At 51.0% G+C, this 9,106-nt stretch overlaps 1 pseudogene; it reads right to left on the bottom strand.

Annotated features, from left to right (window-relative positions):
* Positions 1-994: 994 nt before the first annotated feature.
* LOC125507648 lies at positions 995-7,081 on the bottom strand (annotated as a pseudogene).
* Between the last annotated feature and the right edge of the window lie 2,025 nt (positions 7,082-9,106).

Genomic DNA, 9,106 nt, shown 5'->3' with positions numbered 1-9,106 from the left:
CATCAGAGATGCATCCTCTACAATCCCTCAGAGGCACATCCTGTTGTTTGTGCTCAAAGCCCATAGGGGATACGGTCGAGCTAGGCGAGTCTTGGTTTGACCTTGGTGCAGGCCACTCGCGGGCTCCGATCCTCCTTCGTGCTGCAGTGTGGGTTGCGGGTCTAGGTTACCGTCAATGGCGCAGACCATGACTATACGACGGCACGATTGGGGGCCGGCTCGGAGTTGATCTGCTTGGCCATAGTGGTCTTCACGTGAAGCCACCGTTCTACCCGTGATGAGTCATCTTTGATCTAGCCACCGGCGAGTTCCGGACTTCTCCTTCCAAGGAAACCAAGGACTGGCGTACAAGGCGCTCTTTGGACATCTTGTTTGGATATGTACCGGTCATGTGCATCCGCAATATCACTATAACCAGCTTCGTCGGGTATCGCGAAGCTCTGCTTTTGTTAACAACTTGGGACATGTCTGTACCAAGATTTTCAAGGGTTCAACACATGCGGAGAATGCCACGGCGTGATTGGACAACCTGCAAGCGGCGATGGCGGGTCTTGGAGGTGATGAAGACTTTGCTTCACATGCAGTTGTTCAGTCTTGACTTGTGGGATGTGTTCCCGTCCAGACCAGGCATGAGTTCCTATGAGTCCGGTGGTATGTGACTTGTAGTAGTTGCCGCAGCAAATGGGGGCGACAACATCGGTGGACTTTTTGGGTAGTGGTGCTTCTTGAAGTACTAAGTCGTGATTTTCAGGATGAGAACCCAAGGTCTGACCTTTATTGGTTGTGCCTGACAGTGGCCTTGTTGAAAGCATTGTTTTTACAATACGGTCTTTCTCCAGAGTGAAAACCTATGATCTTTGATCGAGCAACGACAACGCTTGTGCACTTCCAAAAAAAACGACAACGCTTGTGCATTGTTTCCTTCTTGGAGGCATTGCTTTTGGAGAACCTTCTTTGTAGTCCAGATGTTGTCTTTTGTGGTGGTTAGAGTGCTACTACTGCGTGTGATTGATCACCGTGACAGGGTCATTTTTTCTTTTTCTTTTCTCTCTCTTTTTATTTTCTTTTTGGCTGTGTGGATTCTAGATCTCTTATGCATCCTATTCATGCAGAGCCTGGGTGTAATTGATATTTACTTGATATTAATATATTTCCTTTTTCAAAAAAAAAGATCCAGTATCATGGCAGTCTTTAGCACGGCACGCCCGACCGCACTCAGTTGCGTGCTCCGGACGATGATGATGGCAACCACCGACGCCACAAACGCCGCCGTGTTTGCAGTGGTAGAATGCAATTTACCTCTTGCGCGCGGTGCATGCTGTGAAGAACCGGGTCGCCTGTCGTGCGAGGCGGATGCCCTTCCGGCCAGACTCCACCGGGCGGGCTCAGCCCCGCCTGGTAGGTCACCGTCGCCGCCAGCGTGGCCAGCAGTAGCACAAGCGACCGCGACTCCTCCACCTTGCCTTCATGCCCATTGTCCTTGCTGATTCTACTCGCAACATCTTCACGTAGGACATTAGCATTGCCCGGCTGCGTGTGTGCTGGACTCGCCGGCTTCCTTTCTTCCCTGTATATCCAAGGGACATCAATTAGCTCACCTAATTAATAAGGGTGTGGTTACATCTCAGTTGACTGAGACTTGATCAAATCTCACTCACGTGAAATAACATGTAAAAAAATTAAAAATAATTTTTTGAATGAATTTTCATGTAAGATCTTACAAATATAGCATATAGACTGAAACAAAGCTGGGGGTGGAGAGAGAGAGACTGAGAGAGAGTGGCAGATGGTTTGTCGCCATTGCTTGAATGTGCCCATTGTGTAGCCTGCGATGACCACCTGCAGCAGGATGTAAAGGAACACCACGCCGACGAGGTAGACGATGTACACTGTGGTGGTGAGCCACCTGCAGCTGCCATGAGGCCAGGGGCGGAGCCAGGGGGGGACGAGCAGCAGCGGGGCGCCGGCGCGGTGCAGGCGTGCAGCAGCGGGGCGCCGGCTCATGAGGAGCATGATGATGGCGAGGGAGGCGACGAAGGAGTTGGCGGTGGCGTAGAAGAATGCGTGGTGCAGGCGTGCAGCAGCGGGGCGCCGGCGCGGTGCTCGTTCCCATTCTCGCTTCAGAAGCCACCCGGCGGCGTTAGCCTAGCGGCATACGCCAGCGGCGTCGCGAAGATGGCGAGCAGCACCAGGAACTTGCGCCGCTCCTTGATGTACTTGTCCTCCGCGGCGTCCGCGCTTGAGACCAGCGTCGTAGGTGACGCTGGCGACTAGCGTGGCGAGCAGCAGCAGGTACTTGCGCCACTTCCAGAGGAACTCAATGTTCTCTGTCGGCTCCATCGCCATGAATGATTTCCGGCCGGAAACAGTATACCGCACTGCCCACAATCGGAGCAGCATATATACACGGACTCCCTTCATTCTAAATTTGAACTAAAACCACAACAAGTAATTTAGAACGGAAGGAGTATTATATAGTAATCCGGTCACGTCCGTCCGCCGTGTCCATGACGAACAATCATGGCCATGGAGTGCACTTTCGGGAACGAATCATTCAAAGGCACACGTTGCTTACACATGGTAGCTGATAATATATCCGTTGCTGATTATTCTCTCTGCACGGATGCTCCATGATATGCATCCCTCCCCATGCGCAAAGAGTGGGATGCTCACTCAGACAAAAGCTCGCTTTGATTGGTCCCTCTTGTACCCAACATCTACTTTAATTGGCATCACACTCATGACAGCATGCAATCGAGCTGGAGGTGCACGGCACACGGCAGCGAGCGGAGCCGGCTGCACGCGACCCACATGACGTATTGTCTACGAGGTCAGCAAGTAGCAAGTAGGACGACACCAGATGATTTCGGTTTGATAGTTCTACTCGAGCATCTAGAGGGCCGAGTAGGGAGTGTGCAGGCAGGGACAACGACCGACGGCGCGAGCGCTGGAGGCTTGCAGCACGTGCTGCGCGCATATTAGTTTTTTTTTTTATCAAGGTCACCTATTCCGGAGAACTAGGCAGTAGCCTAGTGGCAAGGGTCGCAGTGGGAGCCCAAGGGTTTGATTCCCGCCGGGAAAGGGTTTCTGGCGTCTCACCTGGGTGGGCTCCTTCTATAAACATATATGCTCTGGGTGCTAGTTTTTGTGGATCTCATTTTTTTTTTAGATCACCTACTTCCTGACGATAATTGACTATCTTTTCATTCGTTGAAATGTTATCAAATCGATCATCTGTTTCGTGCAATCCAAAATCCGGTAACTCTGCTACCAGAATACCCGGTAAAACTCTGCCAGAAAACCATCCGACCAAGGTGCCTCGAAATTTGTTTTTTGTTGGTTGCGTGAGATACACAAAAGCATCGAAACAGAATCCCCTCCAACTAAACAATTGAAAACTGAACTGAACTTAATCAAAATGTACAAATGTATATAGGTAGTTTGTTTTTCCATGAATGAAAATATACACGTAGTTCATATATTGTGTACATCAAAACCAGAAACAAGATTCCCAGCAAAAATTAGGCCCTGTTTGGTTCATAAGTCCTAGGACTTTTTTTAGTCCCAACTTATAAGTCCCAAGTCCCTAAAAAGTCTCTACACGTTTGGTTCCCGGAACTTATAAGTCTCTATAAGACCATGTTACAACTATAAGTCCCTCCTTGAGAGTCTTATTCCATAAGTCTCAAATGCTCACTTTAAGTCCCTATAAGTCCCTCGGGACTTATAGGGACTTATTTAAGTCCCTAGACCAATAAGTCCCTGGAAACAAACACCCTCTTGAAATAAAAAATCTTACATAAGTTGTCCGATCAGCAGCACTGCAAATCAAGGGAATACTCGGAAACAAGAAAATGCAATTAATTCAAGGTACTAATCTAAAAAAACTTCAAATCAAGGTAATGTAAACAAGAATAATTAACTAGTTTTTTATGGAATAAGAAGAAATAATTAATTAATTACACACCATTTCCGGCTGGCTGATCATGATCATTGCGTGCTCCCGAGTAGTTCAACCCCTTTTGTGAAAAGTATTTCCACACCGTGAGCTCCTCGGCCTTTGCCCGCACGACGTTGAATGACAACAACACGTAGATCAAGGTGAAGACGACCACTGCGGCGACGAGCGCGATGACGTACGATGACGTCTCCCAGTCCCTGCAGCTGCCAGCGGCGTACGCGCCCAGCAGGCCGAGCAGGTCCAGGACCACAGCGGTCTGCAATGCCCGCAGTGGCGCGCCGGGCTGCTGCTTCTTCGTGGTGCGTTGCAGCAGCATCAAGATGACGACGACCGAGGCCACGAACGACGTTGCGTTGCAGTAGAAGAAGGCCTGGTACCGTGCAGCATTGAAGTCAAGCAGGATTGGGTTGCCGGCGACGGTGGGTGGGTGTGCCGATGGGGACGGCAAGGGCGACGACGAAGCGGTATCGTCGTCGCCCCACGTGCCGCCGGGAGGCGCGAGACCAGCCTGGTACGTCACGCTCGCCGCCAGGATGCCGAGCACCATCAGGTACTTACGCTTCTCATAGTCCTCGCTCTCTAGTTTATCCACGGTGGTGATCACCTCCTGATCGCTCTTGTTCTTGCTGCCACCGCCCGGCCCAGTCGACAATGTCTCAAACAGCCTCGTTAGGCACTTAGGGAGGCACTTGGACCAACCCCTGCGGCCGAGCCAATGAAGTAGGATCTCCAGGATGAGGAAGGCCACGACGGCCGCCACGAGTGCAAAGACATAGATGGAGGTGCGCAGCTTCCGGCAGCTGCCTGCGGCGTAGGCGCCCATGAGGCCCAGTAGCCCGACCATGACGCATACGTAGAGCGCCTTGGTCCGGATGCCCGGCTTGGACAACGTCTGGTTCACCAGGAGGAGAATGACGGTGACGGACGCCATGAACCCCGCCGCGTTGCAGTAGAAGAACACCTGGTATCTGACCCCGTAGTAGTCGAGGAGGATTGGGTCGCCGGCGGTGACTAACTTATCCCCATTGCTCTCCGTCCAGAATCCGCCCGGCGGGTTCAGCCCTGTCTGGTACGTGACGGTGGCGGCGAGGATGGCGAGTTGCAGCAAGAACTTGCGCTTCCTCTCGAGCTTTTTTTCTTCAAGAATACGCTCAGATCCAAGCGGAGGAACTTGTGCCGCTCCTTGAGTTGCTTCTTCTCCTCTTTGCCGGAACGACTCGCCACCAAGGTGCACAACAGCAGCAGCAGGAACATGCGCCGCTTCTTCTCCTTGCCGGGACGACTCGTCAGGATTGTGGATGACATGGAAAGCTTCTTGAGGTGCTTCTCCTTGCTGGGACGGCTCGTCGGGGAGGTTGATAACTTGAGGTGCGTCTCCTCCTCCTTTCCGGGGCAACTCAGGGGGGAGCAACGCTACAAGCATGCGTTGCACCCACCGTGCCAGCCAGCTCTGCTTGCCCACGACCTTGGCCATGGTGTAGAGGAAGACGGCGACGGCCAGCGCGGCGACGAAGATGGTGGTGGTGGGATCCCGGCAGCTCCCGGCGACATAGGCGCCCATGAGGCCGAACAGGTCCAGTATCATGGCAGTCTTGAGGAGCATGGCACCCCAGACGGTGCTCAGCACCTTGCTCTGGACGATGATGATAACAACCACGGACGCCACGAACGCCGCCGTGTTGCAGTGGTAGAAGGCCATGTACCTCTTGAGGTGCATGTCGTGGAGAACCGGGTTCCCCGCGATGCGATTCTGATGCCCTTCGGGCCAGACGCCGCCCGGCGGGCTCAGCCCTGCCTGGTACGTCACCGTCGCCGCCAGCGTGGCCAGCAGCAGCACAAGCGACCGCGTCTGCTCCAGCTTTTCTTCGATGTTGATTGTCCTCGCTGCAACTTCTTGCCCAGCACCGATGTTGATTGTCCTCGCTGCAACTTCTTGCCCATCACCTTTTGGCCCAAGGCCAACACAGGCAACGAGTGTCTTACGCCATTCTTCGATCGCGTCGAGGCCGAACGCTGACACCAACACAATGTAGATGACCACGGCGCCGACGAGGGAGACGATGTACACGGTGGTGGGGATCCACCTGCAGCTCCCGGCGGCATAAGCGATCATGAGGCCAAGCAGTTCCCCCAGGACGCACACAAGCAAAGCTTTGGACCGGACGAGACGGTCGCTTAGCGTCCTGCTCATGAGCAGCATGATGATGGCGAGGGAGGCCACGAAGGAGTTGGCATTGGCGTAGAAGAATATGTGGTAGCGGATCTTGTAGGGCCCGTCGTGCAGCAGCGGAGCGCCGGCGCGGTGCATATCCTGGGTCTCGCTCCAGAAGCCTCCCGGCGGCGCCAGCCCCGCGCCGTACGCCAGCGGCGTCGCGAAGGTGGCCAGCAGCAGCAGGAACTTGCGCTGCTCCTTGAGGCGCCTCTTCTCCTCCGCGTCCGCGGCCGGCGCTTCCGTCCTCGAGGCCACGCGGAGGTGGATGGCGACGTAGACGAAGACGACGGCGAAGAGCAAGGAGACATAGATGGACCCAGGCACGCTGCGGCAGCTCCCGGCAGCGAAGGCGGCCATGAGAGCCAGCAGGTCAAGCAGCATGGCGGAGCGGAGCACGGTGAGGCCGACGCGGTTGCCGCTGAGGCGCCGATCCAGCAGGAACATGATGATGACCAGCGACGCCACGAAGGCTGTGGCGTTGCAGTAGAAGAAGGCGGTGTACCGGGCCGAGTAGGTGGACACCAGCACGGGATCGCCGACGCGGAATGGGTAGACCGCCGGCGCCGGGGCCACCGCAAGGGACGGGGGCGCCGGCGGGTTGACGGCGCCGGGGCGCTGCTGTGGGGTGTTGCCTCCATCGTGGTCCTTGGACCACACGCCGCCGGGCGGGTTGAGGCCGGCGCCGTAGGTGACGCTGGCGACCAGCGTGGCGAGCAGCAGCAGGTACTTGCGCCACTTCCAGAGGAACTCAATGTCCTCTGTCGGCTCCATCGCCACGATTCCGGGTGGGGAACACACTATGTATACCACTTCCCAGTAGATATATACTACTGTATTTTGTATATCTATACATTATATAGTGATGTCGGCTCCGGGAATCATGGCGATGGAGTGCCCGTAGGTGTCTTCTTTGGGACACGAATCGTTCAAAGGCACACGTTGCTTTACACATGCTTGATAAATATATCCATTGCTAAGTACTCTATGTCCCTCTCCACGCAACAAAGAATGGGATACTCCTCTCTCCCCATGCACCAAAGAATGGGATGCTGGATCACTTTGCCCCCCCATCCTATCGTATCAAACCTTGCTCTCTACTTCTCCTTTCTCTTGCTGTCTGGCATTGCAATCGAGCTGGACATATACTTGCACGCGACCAAGTGTCGTCCTGGTCAAGGCCAGGAGTACTGTCGTGCCAGGTCAGCAAGCGGAGACGACAAGTTGGCTTGATGGCGCTACTCTAGTAGTATCTGATTTCTTGCTACAGGTGAGAACCGTATGTTTAATGTTAATTTGTTGTACCTAGCAATTGTGGGGTTTGCATGATGCTATCTTGTTGAAGGCATGCATGCATTGTTTTGAGTTGTTCGCACTTGGGTTGGGAATAAAAAACCATGATTTGACCTTTGGTTGTTGGATGCAGCGATGGTGGTGTTTGCACGTCATTCTTTCTCTAGAGACATTGGTTTTGAAGAACCTTTCTCGCAGTCTTTGTGTTGTCAAGGGACGCTTTGTGCCATTGATCGTTGTTGCAACCACTGTCGATCGCTATGGCGTGACATTTCTACGTCATGAATTTTCTTTTCTTTTTAATAATTTGTAGTGTATTTATGATGTCTTGGCAGCCTTTTGGCATTATTATATTATTATGAATGTTGGGCGTATGGAAATTAATTTTGGCTCTCCGGCTCAACGGAACTCAAATTTTGAAAATGATTAAAAACAATTTTAAATCTTGAGAACATTCTGCAAAAAAATATGAATGTGCACTACATGGTTGCCAAGTTTCATGTTGAAATACATATTCAACAGCGTTGCAAGACATGTATTTTTAGCACATGCACTATTCACTATAAAATACATGAACTTTTATTATATGTTATGAGCTTCAGAATTTTTTAACTTATAAAGTACATTTTCTATCATTAATCTTGTACAAAACTTCGAGCTCAGGAGGCAAAAAAAAAAAACTCACTCCAGGGTGTACTAATATAACCTTGGAAATATATTTTTATTTTCCTCGAAAAAATGAACATTAATAATGCCTTGCAAGTCGATTCATTGCCGCTCGTGGCACTAGCAAAGCGCGAGTAAAAGCATAAAACCACCACATTTGCGCCATCACTAGCAGGAAAGGCGTTTTTATAGAGATTTTGTAGAAAGCACCACATGTAGGTCCTAATTTTTTTCCCAGATTGTACTGATCACTCGTTTTGGCTCTGTTAAACCCCGAACTTGAAAGACCAGGTCCGCTTGCAGATGCCGATGTGGCAATGAAATATCAATTTTGCAATGAAAATATCCATGTTTCGACCTTTGGTTGTTGGATGCAGCGACGGTGGTGTTTGCACGTCATTATTTCTCGAGAGACCTTGCTTTTGAGGAATCTTTCTTGCAGTTTTTGTGTTGTCAAGCAATGGTTGGTGCCAATGATCGTTGTTGCAAGGACTGTTGATCGCTATGGCAGGACATTTCTATGTTTTGAATTTTCTTTTCTTTAAGCAATTTGTTGTGCATTTATGATGTTTTGGCAGTCTATACGTATATTATTATAGATGCTATGCATATGGGAATTAATTTTGGCTCCATGGAACCCAAATTTTGAAAAAGATTAAAATTTGATTTAAAGCATGAAAATATTCTGCAAAAAATATGGATGTGAACTATATCGGTTGCCAAGTTTCCTGATGAGATACATATTTCACTTAAGCTGCACAACACAAAAACATGTTTTAGAGCCTATGCACCCGGGTACTCCTTATCCAACCACTCATTCCTGCATCGCGATTCGTGCAAATAATTTTCTCTTTTTTGTTTCTCTCATATAGAACATGTATTTGTACTTCAACTTTGCAGCACAACAAAGCTTTCTATGTAGAATGTGGGATAAAACTTACAGATTTTTTGGTCCAACATAAATATACAAAATGAGA

The sequence above is a fragment of the Triticum urartu genome, chromosome 5, assembly GCF_003073215.2.
Source record: "Triticum urartu cultivar G1812 chromosome 5, Tu2.1, whole genome shotgun sequence".
NCBI classification, from domain to species: domain Eukaryota; kingdom Viridiplantae; phylum Streptophyta; class Magnoliopsida; order Poales; family Poaceae; genus Triticum; species Triticum urartu.
Note: the sequence above shows the minus strand (reverse complement) of the source record. Positions and strands in the feature narration are given on the sequence as shown.